The 19,814-nt window shown below is 43.6% G+C and overlaps 1 protein-coding gene and 1 pseudogene across 4 annotated transcripts in view; one reads left to right on the forward strand and one right to left on the reverse strand.

Annotated features, from left to right (window-relative positions):
- The window catches only part of CCNY (cyclin Y), a 309,167-nt gene that overhangs the window by 286,564 nt on the left and 2,789 nt on the right, over positions 1 to 19,814 (reverse strand). For all 4 annotated transcript variants that reach the window (XM_058436535.1, XM_058436537.1, XM_058436536.1 and 1 more), the window contains one exon: positions 18,647 to 18,751. The gene's annotated coding sequence lies outside the window, so the exon portion shown is untranslated. The remainder of the gene's footprint in view (positions 1 to 18,646; positions 18,752 to 19,814) is intronic.
- On the forward strand, positions 18,230 to 18,324 carry LOC116466128 (U6 spliceosomal RNA; annotated as a pseudogene).

The following is a 19,814-nucleotide window of genomic DNA, read 5'->3' on the forward strand; positions in this document are numbered from 1 at the left end:
CAGTGAGCTGAGATCATGCCACTGCACTCCAGCCTGGGTGACAGGGTGACAGAGTGAGACTCCATCTCAAAAAAAAAAAAAAAAAGAAGAGTGGCGAACTTGGCTGGGCACAGTGGCTCATGCCTGTAATCCTAGCACTTTGGGAGGTCGAGGAGGGTGGATCACTTGAGATCAGGAGTTTGAGACTCAGCCTGGCCAACGTGGCAAAACCCAATCTTTACTAAAAATACAAAACTTAGCCACGTGTAGTAACCCCAGCTACTAGGAAGGGTGAGGCAGGAGAATCGCTTGAACCCAGGAGGTGGAGGTTGCAGTGAGCCAAGATTGTGCCACTGCACCCCAGCCTGGGCAACAGAGTGAGACTCTGTCTCAAAAAACAAAAAAGAAAGCAAGAGAGCAAGAAGGAAGGAAGGACGGAAGGAAGTAGAATATTTGGCAAAGAAAATCTCTAAGCAGTGTTCAGTGTGCCGCATGGCTGCTTTTAACTGCTTATAGTAAAATGCCAGAAGGAAGAATCAGTTAAAGAGAAAATCTATGATCAAAAGGGAGGCAGTATGTAAAAAGTGGAAAATTTTCAGCCTGGCCACATACATCTTTAAAAATATTCTTTAAGGATAGAAAACTGAGGGTGTGGCCAAGTGACTGTTTGATAAGGAGATAAGTACAGATAGAAGGAAGCCAGATGCTGTTCATGAAGATAATGGGAGAATCACCCTAGAGGCATTCCAGAGATCTCCAGGGCTACTAGGCACTTCACAGGCCCACAGTGAGGACCTTGAGGGCAGAATGGCAAAGGAGGGGCCCCAGGAGCCCTTGAGACCTCTGGGCTTGCTGCCTTCCCACATTCTGGCCCAGTACTGCTTGGTCACTCTGGCTGTGCCTCCAGCAGGCCCAGGTGTGGCTCAGGCCACTGCTGTGAACTTCGGGCCATAAACCTTGGTGGCACTCACGTAATGCTAACTCTGTAGGCAAGCAGAATGCAAGGGCTGTGCAGGCTAGCCACCTCCACCTAGATTTCAAAGGATGCCTCAGAGAGCCTTGGGGCCAGGCAAAGGACTGCCACAGGGAAGGGGTCACTGCAGAGAGCCCTGGCTAGAATGCTTAGTGGAGCTGTGCGGAAGGGCTACCCCAAGACCCTAAACTTGTGGGGCCACCAGCACACAACACCAGCCCAGGAGAGCCCCAGGAACACAACACAAACCTATAAGAGCTGTGGTATAGACTGTGCTCAGCAAAATCACGGGGGCAGGGAAGCCTCAGAGACCCAACCACACCCATGTGGGACACAAGGCAAAGAAGATTATATTCAAGCCTTAAGATTGAATGTTGTTTGCCCTTGGTAGAGACAGAGTTTCACCACGTTGGCCAGGCTGGCCTCGAACTCCTGACCTCAAGTGATCCACCTGCCTCAGCCTCCCAAAGTGCTGGGATTATAGGTGTGAACCACCACACCTGGCATTTAAATTCTTTTATACCAAGAAGATAAGAACCAAGGGGCCCTGCATGGTGGCTCACACCTGTAATCCCAGCAATTTGGGAGGCCAAGGCAGGCAGATCACTTGAGGCCAGGAGTTCGAGACCAACCTAGCCAACATGGTGAAATCCCATCTCTATTAAAAACACAAAATTAGCTGGGTGTAGTGGCACATGCCTATAATCCCAGCTACTTGGGAGGCTGAGGCAGGAGAATTCCTTGAGCCTGGGAGGCACAGGCTGCAGTGAGCCAGCCAAGATTGCATCACTGCACTGCAGCCTGGTTGTGAGACTCTGTCTCAAAAAAAAGGAAAAAAGAAGATAAGAACTGAGGTATCACATCAGCCATCAACAACACTCGTCTCAAAAATAATTCTCACTTTTTCAGCTATGTGTTAACCCATCAGATTTTTCAACTTTGTAAATCAGTGACTTTATTCCACCACTCAGCTATTTGCCCGACATTGCACAACTCAAGCAGGAACATGTAAGGAACAAAAGGGCAGCACTCATGCCCACACTGTCCTTTTTATTAGTTTCTTTGGTTTTTCATCCTGGGAATCGATACTTGGAAGCAGTGTTTTCTGTCACAAGAGGGAGCAGCCAGGGCCCCATCGTCTTCCTTTTACATCTACATCATCATCAGAACCTCTCCTCTGGCTTCCTGCCAGACTCAGACCAAACCTACCCCCTTTGCCCACCACCATGGGCATGCTGGACTGTCAGCTGTGTATCCCAGCAGAAGAGGGTGACAGCTCCACACTGGGCTCTTTAGCCCGTTCCTCATTTGGCAGCTAAAGAATAAGCCAGCCCCAGAGTGTTGGAGCATGTCAACAGGAAGGAGAATTGGAGAAGAAAGAGGCCCACAAGGGAAGAGCTTCCCACAAAAGCCCGAGGCTGAAGCTGGAATGACCATCTTTTTTTTTTTCTAAGTGATGGGGTCTTTCTCTGTTGCCCAGGCTGGAGTAGGATGGCACAATGATAGCTCACTGCAATCGCAAACTCCTGGGCTCAAGTGATCCTCCCACCTCAGCCTTCCAAAGCAGAGGGATTACAGGTGCACCCCTCTGCACCTGTCTTATGGAAAGGGCTGTTCTGTGTGCCCTCATTACCCACAGTAGGTCATTTTTTTTTTTTTTTTTTTTGAGACAGAAGTCTCACTCTTATCCCCCAGGCTGGAGTGCAGTGGCTCGATCTCAGCTCACTGCAACTCCACCTTCTAGGTTCAAGTGATTCTCCTGCCTCAGCCTCTCAAGTAGCTGGGATTACAGATGGCTGCCACCACACCCAGCTAATTTTTGTATTTTTAGTAGAGACAGGGTTTCACCATGTTGGCCAGGCTGGTCTCAAACTCCTGACCTCAAGTGATCCACCTGCCTCGGCCTCCCAAAGTGCTGGGATTACAGGCGTGAGCCACCGCGCCCGGCCACAGTAGGTCATCTTTCAAGGAGAGCCCTAGAAAGTGGAATGAATTACATTCAAATCAAGTCAACAAATACTTTCTAAATCTATACAAGTAAAAAATAAGAACTCTTAATGACACCCTTCCTGATGCTAACGATTCCCCTTGCATCACCCACCGTAGGGCTATCTCTGTGACCGACATTGCATTAGGGCTCTTGTTGCATTCTGTTTGGTTCGTTTATGGTTAATGAGAAGTATTTTCATTGCAGCACAGGAGGATCCTCTATATGGGGAAGTAACAGAACAGGAGAAATGTGTGCCTGTGTCCACACGTGAGAGAGAGAATGTTTTAAATCAGTCTGCTACATGGAATTCCTCCACCGAGTGATAAAAAAATCATGCTACATTTCTCACTTCAGAAGTTATCTGGGGCCAGGGGCGGTGGCTTACTCCTGTAATTCCAGCACTTTGGGAGGCCAAGGCTGGTAGATCACCTGAGGTCAGGAGTTCGAGACCAGTCTGAGCAACATAGTGAAACCCTGTCTCTACTAAAAATACAAAAAAAAAAAAAAAATTTGCCGGGCATGGTAGCGCGTGCCTGTAATCCCAGCTACTCAGGAGGCTGAGGCAGGAGAATTGCTTGAACCTGAGAGGTGGAGGTTGTAGTGAGCCGAGATTGCACCACTGCACTCCAGCCTGGGCAACAGAGCAAGACTCCGTCTTAAAAAAAAGAAAAGAAAAAAGGAGAAGTTTCCTGGAGATACATGTAAATTCTCTTCTGTCATCTTTTATTCTCCATAACAACCCAAAGATGGCTTATGTCATTTAAAATTTTAAATTTTAAAATAATTGTGCTTGTAGAATGTAAACAGTGGGGCTGGCTTCTGCTGTGTGACCCACAGCCTCTCCTGGTAGCCTGCAGGTGCGAATCTGACAGTGTCGGAGGCAGCAAGCATGCCAGTGACACGCTGTTGGGCTTCATATCTGCCCCACCTTGGCCAACCCACTAGACCTTCTTTTATGCTCCTTTCAGAAGCTATGTGCTTTGGAGAGCCATCCCCTGAAAAGCCCCCTTCTCCTTAACCACTAAGGAAATTTCACTAAATAAGGCAACCTGTGCCCTGCTTCAGTGACAGAACACCTGTGTACATCCTCGGATCCTCATTCAAAGCTGGCCGGGAGCAGCATCTTCAGGCCCTTGGCATGGGCCTTTCGCTGCTGTCTTCCCCAGCTCTCAACTCTGGCTGCACATTCAAGACCTAATGCACAGGGGTCACTATAGGCAAGAGGCCTCCACAGAAGTAACTGATTTATGCACAAAAATAGCAAAGTGAAGTTTAATAAATGACAGTGGAAAGGCCCAGAAATTCACAACTAAAACAACTGTAGAAACCCTAATCTCCACCCATAAACATATACATCATTATTTGTCAAGTTAAAAAGAATACTAATCTTCAGCTTTCTTCTTTAGTTATCTAATTTGTTTTCCTCTGACAAGGAAAGAATGAGATTAGTACGTAAGATGCCTGAATTATTTCTTCACATTATGTCCATCGCAATAGGTCACCAGTCTACTAATACTCTCAGCCTATTCCTAGTCGTTTGATGGTGAAGATTTTCATTGTAGGCAGTCCCCAAATATTTCATCACCATTTCTTAAAAGTAGAGACACAAGGATTCTCTTGCTATCATCCCTCCCCCTTTAAGAAATTAAAACTGCACAGCAAAATGAACTATCATCAGAGCGAAGAGATAACCTACAGAATGGGAGAAAATTTTCGCAACCTATCCATCTGACAGTGGTCTGATATCCAGAGTCTACAAGGAACTTAAATTTACAAGAAAACAAAACAAAAAAAAAACCACCCCCACTAAAAACTGGGCAAATGGCCAGGCACGGTGGCTCAAGCCTGTAATCCCAGCACTTTGGGAAGCCAAGGTGGGTGGATCACCTGAGGTCAGGAGTTTGAGACCAGCCTGGTGAACTTGGCGAAATTAGCCAGGCGTGGTGGTGGGCACCTGTAATCCCAGCTACTTAGGAGGCTGAGACAGGAGAATCGCTTGAACCTGGGAGGCTGAGGTTGCAGTGACCTGAGATCATGCCACTGCACTCCAGCATGGGTGACAGGGCGAGACTCTGGCTCAAAAACAAAACAAAACAAAACAAAAAACTGGGCAAAGGACCTGAACAGACACTGCTCAAAAGATATACATGTGGCCAACAAACATGAAAAAAAAATCAACAATACCGATCATTAGAGAAATGCAAATCAAAACTACAATGAGATACCATCTCATACCAGTCAGAGTGGCTATTACTAAAATGTCAAAAAGCAACAGATGCTGGTGAGGTTGCAGAGAAAAAAGAATCTTGTTATACTGTTGGTGGGAATGCATATTAGTTCAACTATTGTGGAAGACAGTGTGGTGATTCTCAAACACCTAGAGGCAGAAATACCATTTGACCCAGCAATCTCATCACTGGGTATATACCTAAAGGAATATAAATCATTCTATTATAAAGATACATGCCATGCATATGTTCACTACAGGACTATTCACAATAGCAAAGACATGGAATCAACCTGAATGCCCATCAGTGATAGACTGGATAAAGAAAATGTGGTACATATACACCATGGAGTACTATGCAGCCATAAAAAGGAATGAGATCATGTCCTTTGCGGGGACACGGATGAAGCTGGAAGCCATTCCTCAGCAAACTAACGCAGGATCAGAAAACCAAAACACCACATGTTCTCACTTAGAAGAGGGAGCTGACTAATGAGAACACATGGACACACTGGGAGGAACAACACACACTAGGGCCTGTCAGGGGAGTAGGAAGAGCATCAGGAAGAATAGCTAATGGGTGCTGACCTTAATACCTAGGCAATGAGATGATCTGTGCAGCAAACTACCATGGCACATGTTTACCTGTGTAACAAATCTGCACATCCTGCACATGTATCCCGGAACTTAAAATAAAAGTTGGAGAAAAAAATATATATATAAATAATTTAAAAAAGAAAGTAAAAATGTCTTTAATGACATATTTTACCTTTTGCTTTCCTTCTGTCCATTTCCTCTCTCCTCCCCTCCCCTTTTTCTTCATTTTATTTTATTTTATTTCATTTTATTTTATTTTATTTTATTTTAAGACAGGGTCTTTGCTCTGCCACTGAGGCTGGAGTACAGTGACACCATCATAGCTCACTGCAGCCTTGAACTTCTTGGCTAAAGCAATCCTCCTACCTCAGCTTCCCGAGTAGCTGGGACTACAGGCACATGCCACCACACTCAGCTAATTTTTAAATTTTTTGTAGAGACAGGGTCTCATTGTACTGCTCAGGCTGGTCTTGAACTCCTGGGCTCAAGTGATCCTCCTGCCTTGGCCTCACAAAGTGCTGAGATTACAGGTATGAGCCATCACACATGACCTTTTTTTTTTTCCTTTTAGAATACTGTTCTTAGAGTGAGAGTTTTTTTTATGTTTCATTTCTTCCATATTTTCTCAAGTTGTGGATTGAGTCAAGGTACTTTAAAACTCTTCCGAGAAAAGACTGGTTAAGAGAAGCCTAAGGTCAGTATAATGTTTCTTCAAGATGCTTTCTAGAGAATCTAAAGGAAAGTCAATACCAGGATAATCCAAACTTTTAGACTCCCCAGTCCCAATATCAATCAATGATATAATTATTTTATAATTGACTCATGCTGGCCGGTCACAGTGGCTCACGCCTGTAATCCTAGCACCTTGGGAGGCCAAGGTGGACGCATCACGTGAGGTCAGGAGTTCTAGACCAGCCTGACCAATATGGTAAAACCCCGTCTCTACTAAAAAATAAATAAATAAATAAGTCAGGCATGGTGGTGTGCATGTGTAGTCCCAGCTACTCGGGAGGCAGAGACAAGAGAATTGCTTGAACCCAGGAGTCAGAGGTTGCAGTGAGCTGAGATTGTGCCACTGCAGTCTATCCTGGGCAACAGAGTGAGACTGTATCTCAAAAAAAAATAATAATAAAATAAAATGACTCATGTTGACCTTCTGTGTGACACTCATACTATTCAATTCTTTTTTTTTTTTTTTTTGAGACAGAGTTTCTGTCGTCCAGGTGGGAGTGCAGAGGTGCCATCTTGGCTCACTGCAGCCTCCTCCTACTGGGTTCAAGAGATTCTCCTGTCTCAGCTTCCCAAGTAGCTGGGACTACAGGCATGCGCCACCATGCCCAGGTAATTTTTGTATTTTTAGTAGAGATGGGGTTTTGCCATGTTGCCCAGGCTGGTCTCAAACTCCTGATCTCTCTTTTTATTTTATTTTATTTTTTTGAGATGAAGTTTCACTCTTTTTGACCAGGCTGGAGTGCAATGGCGCCATCTCAGCTCACTGCAACCTCTGCCTCCCTGGTTCAAGTAATTCTCCTGCCTTAGCCTCCCAAGTAGCTGGGATTACAGGCACGCACCACCATGCTTGGCTAATTTTTGTATTTTTAGTAGAGACAGGGTTTTGCCATTTTGGCCAGGCTTGTCTTGAACTCCTGACCTCAGGTGATCTGCCTGCATTGGCCTCCCAAAGTTCTGGGATTACAGGCATGAGCCACCGTGCCTGGCCTATTCAGTTATCTATATTCTGTTAATCTTTTTTAGAGATTGGGTCTCCCTTTGTCACCCAAGCTGGAGTACAACAGCATCATGGTGGCTCACTGTAGCCTCGACCTGCTGGGATCAAGCAATCCTCCTGCTTCAGCCTCCTGAGTAGCTACGACTACAGGCATGAGCCACCAAGCCTGGTTAATTTTTTAAATTTTTTGTAGGCCAGGTGTGGTGGCTCATGCCTGTAATCCCAGCACTTTGGGAGGCCAAGGTGGGCGGATCACCTGAGGTCAGGAGTTTGAGACCAGCCTGGCCAACATGGCAAAACCCTGTCTCTACTAAAAATACAAAAATTAGCCAGGCGTGTTAGCACACGCCTGTAATCTCACTCAGCTGCTTGGGAAGCTGAGGCAGGAAAATAGCTTGAACCCAGGAGGCAGAGGTTGCTGTGAGCTGAGAGTGCACCAGGCTGCACTCCAGCCTTGGAGATAGAGACTCCATCTCAAAAAAAAGAAAAAATTTTTTTTTCAGAGACAGGGTCTTTCTACGTTGTCCAGGATGGTCTCAAACTGCTGACCTCAAGCGATCCTCCTTCCTCAACCTGCCAAAGCTATTCAGTTTTGTTTTGTTTTCTTTTGTTTTTTTTTAAGACAGATTATTGCTCTGTCACCTAGGCGGAGTGCAGTAGCACAATCACGGCTCACTACGGCCTCAACTTCCTGGGCTCAAGTGATCCTCCCACTTTGGCCTCCCATGTAGCCAGGACCACAGGTGTGCACCACCATACCCAGCTCATTGTTTTATTTTTTGTAGAGACGAGGTCTCACAAGGTTGCCCTGGCTGGTTTTGAACTTCTGGCTTCAAGCAATCTTCCTGCCCAAGTTTCAGGATTATAGATTTGAGCCACAGAACCCAGCCCACTGTTCACACACTTAACACACCAAGCCTTGCAGGAACTGCCAAGATCTTTAAATGGAACTATCAGCTTCTAATGTAACTCACGGGTCCCAAAAGTCCCTTCCATTAAGTGTTGGTCAGGATTTGGATGTAGAGAAGAGAAATTATGTCCTGGTGATAGGCCCTGCCTAGCAACGTTAACTGGGCAGTTATTCTAAACCACATCAAATGACCTGATTGACCTCAGGTGGGGCACAGGCACTTACATTCTTCTAAAGCTTCCCAGGCAATTTTCATGCATTTAAAACTCTTTTCTTAGGGTGAAACCCATATCTTAGTTGGCCAACTGGATGCTTTCTCAACTTCCCAGATCCCTGATCGGGGTCCCAGATTTGACATACTATTGCAATTCTGGGAGGGGAGGGGAGTGGTGGGAGTGACGGGAATGATGGTGTCAGTCCAGTCGGCCCCTGGCAGGATGGGTGCAATAGTGGGAGCAGGGGCAGCCTTGTAGAGGTAGGCTCTTACATACAGCATTTGGTCTGTGCTTTAACCCAAATGTAAGTCCCATGATTCAAGAGTCTTTTCTCCCTGTGGTCCTGTCTGACTCAGACTCTGAGAAGAGCTGGCAGGAATGAGTTCATCAAATGCCTTGGTCATGATAGGAAGGATGAGGTAGCATGATACCACAAGAGGCATGGGATAGAGGAGAAAAGAGAGAAAAGAGCACCAGAAAAGAACAGAAAAAGGCACTGAAGGTGGAAGTAGAAAGACAAAGAATGAACAGGATCAAATTCTCAGTCCCAACATAGAGATTGCCGTGCTTTCTCTGACCCTAGTAGTTCTGCTTTCTTCCTGGGACATTAGTATAATAGAAAATGGCTGTAAGAGTTAGAAGAGCAAGTGATTTTCTGAGCCAATGGGATGTCCCAGGTTCCCTTAAAAAAAAAAAAAAAAAGTATGTTGTTTGATTATGCACAAAATTTCCTTAAGAACAGCCCACATTTTCTTTTCTACATTAGAAAAAACTAGTACTGGGCCTGGGTACAGTGGCTCAAGCCTGTAATCCTAGCACTTTGGGAGGCCGAGGCAGGCGGATCATTTGAGGCCAGGAGTTTGAGACCAGCCTGGCCAACATGGCCAAACCTCGTCTCTACTAAAAATAAATAAATAAATAAAAATAATTAGCCAGGCATGATGGCATGTGTCTGTAATCCCAGCTACTTGGAAGGCTGAGGCAGGAGAGTCACTTGAACCCAGGAGGTGGAGGTTGCAGTGAGCCAAGATCATGCCACTGCACTCCAGCCTGGGTGACAGAGCAAGACTCTGTCTCAAAAAAAACAAAAAAAAACAAAAAAAAAACCAGGACTGGGTGTGGTGGTTTATGCCGATAATCTCAGCACTTTGTGAAGCTTGAGCCCAGGAGTTCAAGACCAGCTTGGGCAACATAGTGAGATCCCATCTCTACAGAAAATTTAAAAACCAGCCAAGCATGGTGGTGCACTGCTAGCTACTCAAGAGGCTGAGGTGGCAGGATCACTTGACCCTAGGAAGTCAAGGCCACAGTGAATAAATAAGGCTGAAAATAAAACCCCACCCAAGGAAAAGTAACAAGATTTAAAGCTATACTTTCAAACAAAGGCCTGGACAGAGGCTTCTGGAAAGATGATCGAATAGGAAGCACCAAGAATCGGTCTCCCTATCTAGATAATAATTACCTGGGCAGAATCTCTTTGTCATAACTATTTTAGAACTCTGGAATCTATTGAAGACTTGCAGCTTTCAGCAGAATGACTTAGATGGTAAATTGTGGTTAATTTTGGTCAATTTCAGCTCTTGGTGCAGTAGCAGCTACCCTTTTCCTTCCCCACGGCAGGCAGCAGTGCATGTGTTTCCTTTTTTTTTTTTTTTTTTTTTTTGAGACAGTCTCTCTCTGTCACCCAGGCTGGAGTGCAGTGGCTCAATCTCCGCTCACTGCAACCTCCGCCTCCCAGGTTCAATCGATTCTCCTGCCTCAGCCTCCCGAGTAGCTGGGACTACAGGCTCATGCCACCACACCCAGCTTATTTTTGTATTTTTAGTAGAGACAGGGTTTCATTATGTTGGCCAGGCTGGTCTCAAACTCCTGACCTCATGATCCACCCACCTCGGCCTCCCAAAGTGCTGGGAAAGGCGTGAGCCACTGCGCCCCACATGTGTTTCTAAGGCAGATTGAACCAACCTGCAGCAGCCAGGGTCGGCAAAGAAGCCCTGCCCTCCAACTATTAGGATCTCCACAAATATCAGAATCACTGGTTGCTGCTTTTGATTACAGAGGCACCAAGAAGCACGTGGACGATTTTGTTGCACCACTGTCATTGTGGCAAGACCCTCCTCCTCTGGAAATGAAGGGCCAGTGCCCTTCCCCCACCTTCATTTTTTCTTTCTTTCCCCTTGGGAGTCAGATACTAAAGTCTGGGATAGTCAAAAGCAACTGCATATACAGGGAAAATTAGGAAGTACTCACACCTGCCCAGGGAAAGGCGCAGGCTCAGAAGAGGCCTCAGAAGACATCAGCTTTCCACCTCAACCTGACTTCTTGTCACAAAGGCAGTTGTTAACAACAACAACAATAAACAAAAACCATAACAAAGAACAGCAAACTCTGAGAATCTGATTTCCGGAGTTACTGTGTTTTATTTATTTATTTAGAGACAGAGTCTCACTCTGTCGCCCAGGCTGGAGTGCAGTGGCATGATTTTGGCTCACTGCAACCTCTGCCTCCCAGAGAAACAAAAAAATTCTAGAGCTGAAAAGCACAATAAAATAAAAAATTCACTAGAGGGATTCAAAGGCAGATTTGAGCAGGCAGAAGGAGGAGTCAGCAAAGTTAAAGAAAAGATGGTGGAAATTATTGAGTCTAAGGAACAGAAGGAAAAAAGATGGAAGAAAAGTAAACAGAATCTAAGGGACTTGTGGGACACCATCAAGTAGACTAGCATATATATTATCTAATATATTCTTCTAATCCCAGAAGAAGAAGAGGAAAGCTAAGAGAATATTCAAAGAAGTAAAGGCTGAAAAACATCCCAAACTTGATGAAAGATATGAATATAAACATCCAAGAAGCTCAATAAACTCCAGATAAGATAAACTCAAAGACCCACACCAAGACACATTAGAATCAGACTTTTGAAAGACAAAGAGAAAATCTTGAGAGCAGCAAGAGGGAAGGGGTTCATCACATACAAGGGTCTCTCAATAAGACTGGCAGCACATTTCTCCCAGAAACTCTGCAGGCCAGAAGACAGTGGGCCAAGGTATGCAAAGTGCTAAAAGAAAACAAAACAAACAACAACAAGAATCTTATATTTGGCTTAACAGTTATTCAAAAGTGAGGGAGAAATTAAGACATTCCCAGATAAAAAATGAGGGACAGCCGGGTGTGGTGGTGTGTGCCTGCAATCCTGGTTGCTCAGGAGACTGAGGTGAGAGGATCACCTGAGCCCAGGAGTCTGAGACCAGCCTGAGTAACATAGCGAGATCCTGTCTCAAAAAAAAACAGAAAGAAAGAGAGAGAGAGAAAGAGAGAGAGAAAGAAAGGAAAAAAAGAAAGGGAGAAAGAGAGAGAGAGAGAAAGAGAGACAGAGAAAGAAAGAAAGAGAAAGGAAGGAAGGGAGGAAGGGAGGAAGGGAGGAAGAAAGGAAGGAAGGAAGGAAGGAAGGCAGGCAGGAAGGAGGGAGAGAGGGAGGGAGGGAGAATAAAAGAAAAGAAAAGAAAAAAGAAAAGAAAAGAAAAGAAAGAGAGAATTACCACTAGACCTGCCCCACAATAAATGCTCAAGAAAGTCATACAGTGTGAAATGTAAGGACATTAGGCAGTAACTGGAAGCCATATGGAGAAACAAAGATTTCAATAAAGGTAAATACATGGGCCATTATAAAAGGTGGTATTATTGTAACAAGGGTTTTTGACTTCACTTTTTGTTTTCTATATGATAGACTATATGATAGTCTCTTAAGAGACTAATACATTTTTAAAAATTAGTCAAAAAGCTAGTATTATTATAACTTTGGGTTGTAATTCCACATTTTGTTTTTTACTTTTAAGACACAAATGCACTTAAAATAATTATTAGTTTATGGCTTGGGGCAGCACATTATAAACATGTAATTTCGTGACACCAACAATCAAGAGGAGTGAGGACCTAGCTATAAAGGAGCGGAATTTTTGTTTTTGTTTTTTTAATGTTTTATTTTTGAGACACAGTCTCTCTCTGTCACCCAGGCTGGAGTTCAGGCGCATGATCTCAGCTCACTGCAACCTCCGCCTCCTGGGTTCAAGCAGTTCTCTGCCTCAGCCTCCCTAGTAGCTGGGATTACAGGCACCCGCCACCACACCCAGCTAATTTTTGTATTTTTAGTAGAGATGGGGTTTCACCATCCTGGCCAGGCTGGTCTTGAACTCCTGACCTTGTGATCCGGCCACCTTGACCCCCCAAAGTGTTGGAATTACACGCGTGAGCCACCGCCCAGCCTTGTATGTTAAGTTAAAGTGGTATAAATCCAAATTAGAATTTTATAACTTTAGGAAGTTAAATGCAATCTCCATGGTAACCACAGAGAAAATAGTTGTAGATATACACACAACGAAATGAGAAATTAACTTAGATGTTCCACTATAAAAAATCAAGTAAACACAGAAGATAGTAAGGCAGGAAGCATGGGACAAAAAAGTTATAAGGCATATAGAAAAAAATAGCAAAATGACAGAAAACCCACCTTATCAGTGATCTCTTTAAATGTAAATGAATTCTCCAATCAAAAATCAGAGATTAGCAGAATAGATAAAGCACCTGATCCACTTATATGCTATCTTCAGATGATTTTTATTAGATCCAAAGACACAATCCGTTGGAAGTGAAAAAATGGAAAAAGATATTCCATGCAAATAGTAAGTAAAATAGGCCAGGGATGGCTATAATAATATTAGACAAAATAGACTTTAAATTTTTTAAAGTTACAATTGACAAAGAAAGACATTATAGATTAATAAAAAGGTTCGGTACAGCAAGAAGGTATAATAATTATATGGCTGGGGGCAGTGGCTCACACCTGTAATCCCAGTATTTTGGGAGGCTGAGGTAGGCAAATCTCTTGAGCCCAGGAGTTCAAGACCGGTATGGGCAACATGGTGAAATCCCATCTCTACAAAAAAATTTAAAAATTAGCCAGGCATGGTGGCACATGCATGTGGTCCCAGCTACTTGAGAGGCTGAGGTGGGAGGATCACTTGAGCCCAGGAGGTTGAGGCCACAGTAAGCCTTAATCATGCCACTGCACTCCAGCCTGGGTGACAGAGAGAGAACTTCTCTGAAAATTATAAACATTTGCTGGGTGTGGTGGCTCATGCCTGTAATCTCAGCACTTTGGGAAGCCGAGGCAGGTGGATCACCTGAGGTCAGGAGTTCGAGACCAGCCTGACCAATATGGTAAAACCCCATCTCATTAAAACAATACAGAAATTAGCCAGGCGTGGTGGTGTGCACCTGTAGTCCCAGAATTGCTTGAACCTGGGAGGTGGGGGTTGAAGTGAGCCGAGATTGTGCCACTTCACTCCAGACTGGGTGACAGAGCAGGACTCTGTCTCAAAACAAACAAAACAATTATAAACACCTATGCACCTCACAGACCATCAAAATATGTAAAGCACAAACTAATAGAATTGAAGGGAGAAATAAACAGTTCTAGGATAACAGTTGTAGACTTTAATGCCCCACTGTCAATAATGGATAGAACAACCAGACAGAAGATAAGTAAGGAAATAGATGATTTAACAAAATAAACCAACTGTCTATTAGACATATACAGACATAGAACAGTCTACCCAACAACAACAGGATACACACTCTTCTCAGGTGTACATGGAAAGTTACCCAGGGTAGACCCTATGTTAGGCCACAACCCAACAGTGGATTGTTTAAAATATCATACAATGTATCCTCTCTGACCACAACGGAATAAAGGTAGAAATCAATTACAGAAATAAAACTGGCAAATTCATAGAAATTAAACAACACACCATTTTTTTCTTTTTTTTCCTTTTCTTTTCTTTTTTTTTTTTTTTTTTAGACAGGGTCTCACTCTTTCCCCCAGGCTGGAGTGCAGTGGCACGATCACAGCTCACTACAGCCTTAACCTCCCTGGGGGCTCAGGTGATCCTCCCACATCAACCTCCCAAGTAGCTGGGACTACAGGCTCAGGCCACCACGTCTGGCTAATTTTTGTATTTTTTTGTAGAGACAGGGTCTTGCCATGTTGTCCAGGCTGGTCTTGAACTCCTGGGCTCAAGCAATCCACTGGCCTCCCAAAGTGCTGAGACTACAGGCATGAGTCACTGCACCCAGCCTAATTATTTTATCATCAAATTAGATGACAAGGAATTATGTGCTAAAGAAAAAAGTGACATATAGTAGGTCAGCATTACCAGACTAAGCATTCATCACAACATTCTCAACTCACAGGAAAGCAACCGCTCAGAAAAATTAGGAAATTTCAGAAAGAATATCTCATTACAGCATAATTTTTTTCACTAAAATAGAAAATAAAAATGAAGCTGCAGCCAAAATAAATTTCCAAATGGCTCATTTGTTAGGCAACCAAACACATTTACTGATGGTGAATTAATTAAATCATATTTAATTTCAGAAGCCAAAGAAATGTGTCCAGAGAAAATAAACTAGTTTAAGACTATTCACTTTTGGGTAAAAAACAGTCACTCAAGGCCGGGCACGGTGGTTCATGCCTGTAATCGCAGCACTTTGGGAGGCCGAGGCGGGAGGATCACAAGGTCAGGAGATCGAGACCATCCCGGCTAACACAGTGAAACCCCGTCTCTACTAAAAATACAAAAAATTAGCTGGGCGTGGTGGTGGGCATCCGTAATCCCAGCTACTCGGGAGGCTGAGGCAGGAGAATGGCGTGAACCTGGGAGGCGGAGGTTGCAGTGAGCCGAGATCACGCCACTGCACTCCAGCATGGGCGACAGAGAGAGACACCGTCTCAAAAAAAAAAAAAACACAGTTGCTCAAACAGTTGAGGATATTGAGAGCAACATCAATAGCCAATTTTAAAACAACGCAAATGATTTTGAGTGATTTTTCTTGGCTTCTAATGATTCAACAGATATTTCTAACAGTATTCAGTTGTTGTTTATTCAAGGAGTCAATGCCTGGTTTGAACTCAGTGAATGTTAGCCTCTATGATGAATGGTCTACATTGAACAAATATAATTGAGAATATTTTCAGAGAACTCGAGAAAACACCAATTCAGTACAATCTCATGGGGAATCTACTAAGATGTGTTAAAATGGATAGTGATAAAAATCAGGTGTGGTGGCTCATGCCTGTAATCCCAATGCTTTAGGAAATCAAGGTGGGAGGATGGCTTAAAGTCAGGAGTTCAAGACCAGCCTAGGCAACAAAGAGAGACCACCGCCCAACCATCTCTACAAAAAAATACAAAAATTAGTGAGCATGCTGGTGCATGCCTGTAGTCACAGCTACACAGGAGGCTAGGGTAGGGGGCTCGCTTGAGCCCAGGAGCTGGATGCTATAGTAAGCTGTGATAACACAACTGCACTCCAGCCTAGATGACAGAGTGAGATCCTATCCCAAAAAAAACTACGTGGAGAAGACAAAGGCCTAGTTTAACAAATTTACAAAGTTTTTTTAAAATTCAAGGTGTTGGAAGACTTCTTTGTATTCATTGTACTAGTCATCAACAGGTACATATGTGAAAAATATTTGACTCTATCATGTGTTATTCAGCCAATAGTGTCAACAGTGAATTTCATTTGTTCTCACAGACTTAATAATGTTCAATCCCGTGAATTTTTGTCATAAATAGAAGCAAATATCCTCATTTGCCCTATCACACAGCAATTCTATGGTTTTGTAGTGGTAAAATTATATGGAATATTTTTTTAACCTCATAGTTAAGATTCAAATTTTTCTAAATGAGGACTTTCCGTGACCACTACAATTCTGAATGGCTTTGGAAAGTAGCTTCTGCTGCAGACTTGTTAATGTTTCTTAATGAATTAAGCCTCAAACTACAAGACAAAACAGAGGGTGTATACAAAACTGCTATTCAATAAAGTCATTTAGATGACAACAATGTGGTTGGAACCATAAGTAGTATCGAGCCGCTTTATTTACTCCCTCTGCTGTCAAAAATTAAAACAAGAAGCAAGATCGCCATCCGGTACAAATTTGCAGAGAATATATTTTCCAATACTGTTCCAGCAATATTTTTCATACCTCAATGCAAGTGCAAAGGATATTCTCATTTTTTTTTAAGTTTTTTTGAGACGGAGTCTCGCTCTGTCACCCAGGCTGGAGTGCAGTGGCACAATCTCGGCTCACTGCAAGCTCCACTTCCCAGGTTCACGCCATTCTCCTGCCTCAGCCTCCCGAGTAACTGGGACTACAGGCGCCAGCCACCACGCCCGGCTAATTTTTTTGTATTTTTAGTAGAGACAGGGTTTCACCATGTTAGCCAGTTTGGCCTCAATCTCCTGACTTCGTGATCTGCCCGCCTCGGCCTCCCAAACTGCTGGGATCACAGGTGTGAGCCACGGCACCCGGCCAGGATATTCTCGGATTTCAAAACCCATTTAATTGTGCTGTTGACGAGCCTCTACATAACCTTCGAGGGGAAATGATTAATCTGCAGTGTAGTAATGTGTTAAAAGGCAAACATCAAATAAAGAATATAATAAAATTCTATAAATGCCCTCAAGCAATGAATATAGACAATTAAAATCTTATGCTGTGATTGATATCAGTGTCCAGCAGTATCTTATTTGTGTGAAAAAGACATTTCCTTGTTGTGTAAGTACCTATATAATACCTTAATTTGCCTGTTAGCCTACAAAGCCTATAAATATTTACTATCTTGTTCTTTGCAGAAAATAGAAAAGCCCCTCCTCTAGAGGGCTGTAGGTGTCTGAAAGTTGCAGAAAAATTTCATTAAAACTTGTGTTGAAGGCTGGGCACAGTGGCTGACGCCCGTAATCCTAGCAGTTTGCGCCGCCGAAGCAGGCAGATCACTTGCACCCAGGAGTTCAAGACCAGCCTGGGCAACATAGTGAAACTCCATCTCTACAAAAAGTACAAAAATTAACCAGGAGTGGTGGTGGCTCGTGCCTGTAGTCCCAGCTACTCAAGAGGTTGAGGCGGGAGGATCTCTTAAGCCCATGAGATCAAGGCTGCAGTGAGCTGTGATTGTACCACGGTCTTCCAGCCTGCATGACAGAGCGAGATCCCATATCAAAAAAAAAAAAAAAGTGACATTGAAGGATTGCTTGCTAGGGAAAGTTTGGTTAAGTATGAAGTCTAATTATTCCCATTTAGCAAACAAAACCTTTTCTGCAGTCATGTTACTTTAATGAAGAATAAAAGTGGACCTGAAGCTACATCTTTCTACTACTATAAACCTAATATGAGCAATTTAGTTTCAGCAAACAACACCATCTGTCTCAGCGGTGCTGCCAATTTTAATTTTTATTAGTTTTATAGTTTTGTTTGCATTTCATTTGTACATTTTGTATTGGATTCAGACACCGATAACACTAAGGAATTTAATATTATACTTGCTCATATGTATGTAACATTATATTTAAAATAGCCTTTATTTATTTTTGTCGAGATGTGGTTTCACTATATTGCCTGGGCTGGTCTCAAGCTCCCCAGCTAAAGCAATCCTCCTGCCTCCACCTCCCAAAGTGCTGAGATTTCAGGTGTGAGCTACTGCACCTGACCAAAAAATAGTCTTAAGTCACAACTCTAAGGTGAACATTTATTTTTCTTTATAAGCGTCCAGTTAAATATTCGAATTTGAATGGGAATGATACAGAGAAGATTAGCATGGCCCCTGGGCAAGGACGACATGCAAATTCATGAAGAGTTCCATACTTTAATAAAATCTTGAGATGACATTCACCTTAAAAATCCATCCATCAATCAATACGTGATTTTGAGAAAACATAGCCTGAAGTTGAACATCCCCCCAAGATCAGAGCAATTGTCTCAATCAAGTGTTAGATGTGAACATGAATGCAAAGCCCTGAATCTTCCCAAATGTATTTTCACTTACTGAAAAGGAACCTTACGAATACACATAAATCTGTTACTTTGAGAAGTGTGAAAAAGCTAAGTGCAGTACTTCTCATCAAGTGGTCATGGAAATGACAGAGTGTCAGGAAGAGGCAGAATTGACCTTGACAGCAGTCTGGGCTTACCTCTTCAGATGCAGCAGTTCTCAGACTGAACGTGCACAGAATTACCTGGAGAGCTTGTTTAACAGGTTCTCAAACTTCTCTTCCAAAGATTTTCACCCGGCAGTTCTAGAATGAGACCCAGGGATATGTATTTACAGTAAACATCTCAGAAGATTCTGACTCTGAGGATACATGGACCACCATATTTTGAGAAATAATGCCCTCATGACTCTTGATTTTCACGGCTTCATTCTGTCCTTCACTTTATTATTTATTTATTTATTGAGACAGAGTCTCGTTCTATTGCCCAGGCTGGAGTGCAGTGGTGCGATCTTGACTCACTGCAACCTCTGACCTCCGGGTTCAAGCGATTCTCCTGCCTCAGCCTCCCAGGTAGCTGGGATTACAGGAGCCCACCACCACACCCGACTAATTTTTTTTTTTTTTTTGAGACGGAGTCTTACTCTGTCACCGAGGCTGGAGTGCAGTGGCACGATCTTGGCTCACTGCAAGCTCCGCCTCCCGGGTTCACGCCACTCTCCTGCCTCAGCCTCCCCAGCAGCTGGGACTACAGGCTTCCGCCACCATGCCTGGCTAATTTTTTGTATTTTTAGTAGAGACGGGGTTTCACCACGTTAGCCAGGATGGTCTCGATCTCCTGACCTTGTGATGCACCTGCCTTGGCCTCCTAAAGTGCTGGGATTACAGGCGTGAGCCACTGCGCCCGGCCACACCCGGCTAATTTTTGTATTTTTAGTACAGACAGGGTTTCACCATGTTGGCCAGGCTTGTCTCAAACTCCTGACCTCAAGCAGTCTCCCTCCCTCAGTCTCCCAAAGTGCTGTGATTACAGGTGTGAGCCACCGCGCTCCGTCTCACTTTAGATCCCAGATCTTTTTCAAAGCTGCAAGGTTGTTTTTTTCTGCGAGGACTCCCTACTGTACAAGGTGAAGCAGGAAGAGGTCAGCCATTCTATCTTGCTATTCTCTTCATCATTGTTATAAATCCTAAACCACACTTTCTGCAGAACATTCTAGAATAGAGCAGTGCCTTGGGCTATTTTGTTTGTAACTAACTAGAAGTAATTTTCTTGCTTTCAGGTTTAAAGATTCAAATACCAAATAAGTCAACTTGCAGTTGAGAAATAAAATGTGACCAAGACTCATTCTCTATCATTCTAGTTATTTTT

The sequence above is a fragment of the Hylobates moloch genome, unplaced genomic scaffold (assembly GCF_009828535.3).
Source record: "Hylobates moloch isolate HMO894 unplaced genomic scaffold, HMol_V3 SCAFFOLD_3, whole genome shotgun sequence".
Classification (NCBI taxonomy): Eukaryota; Metazoa; Chordata; class Mammalia; order Primates; family Hylobatidae; genus Hylobates; species Hylobates moloch.